Raw genomic sequence first — 771 nt, forward strand, 5'->3', positions numbered from 1 at the left:
TACATATATATATATATTTCACCTATTTTATTGCTGGGTAATATTTCATTTGCTGGATATATCACAATTTGTTATATATTCTCCTACTGATAAATATTTGGGTTATTTGCAGTTTAGGTCTGTAGTAAATGAAGCTGCTAAGGATATTTATGTCCTTTAAAAAAAATGTATTCAATCATTTCTCTTGCTCTAAACCCAAGAGTGTACTTTCTGGGTTAATAGGGGTAGGTTTATATGAACTTTTTTTAATTTTACAAAGTGACTGCACCATTTCACACTCCTGCCAGTGATGCATGATAGTCCCCATTACCCCATATCCTCACCAACACTTAGATTATCAATCTCATTTTAGCCTTTCTGATATGTGTGTAAAGTTATTTAATAATGGTTTTAGTATGATATGTCCTGACAACTAAGGATAAGCTTCTTTTCATCTGCTCATTGATCACTTAGACATCTTCTTTCTTGAAGTACTTGTTCACATCTTTTTGTCCACATTTTATGTTTCTGTTAAGGCCGTATCCCATTTCCAAAGTGTGTATTAGTTATCTATTGCAGCATAACAAATTACTCTAAAACTCAACAGCTAAACAAAAAAACATTTATTATCTCACATAATCTGTGAGGAACGTGACAGCAGGTCAGTTGAGCTCTGGTTCAGGGCCTCAGATGGCCAGTGAACTGTTAGCTGGGTTGTAGTCATCACCAGGATTGACTGCAGCCAGATGTTACACTTCTTTTTTTTAGGCCATGCTGTGCGGCATGTGGGGT

This window comes from Dama dama, chromosome 33 (genome assembly GCF_033118175.1).
Source record: "Dama dama isolate Ldn47 chromosome 33, ASM3311817v1, whole genome shotgun sequence".
NCBI lineage: Eukaryota > Metazoa > Chordata > Mammalia > Artiodactyla > Cervidae > Dama > Dama dama.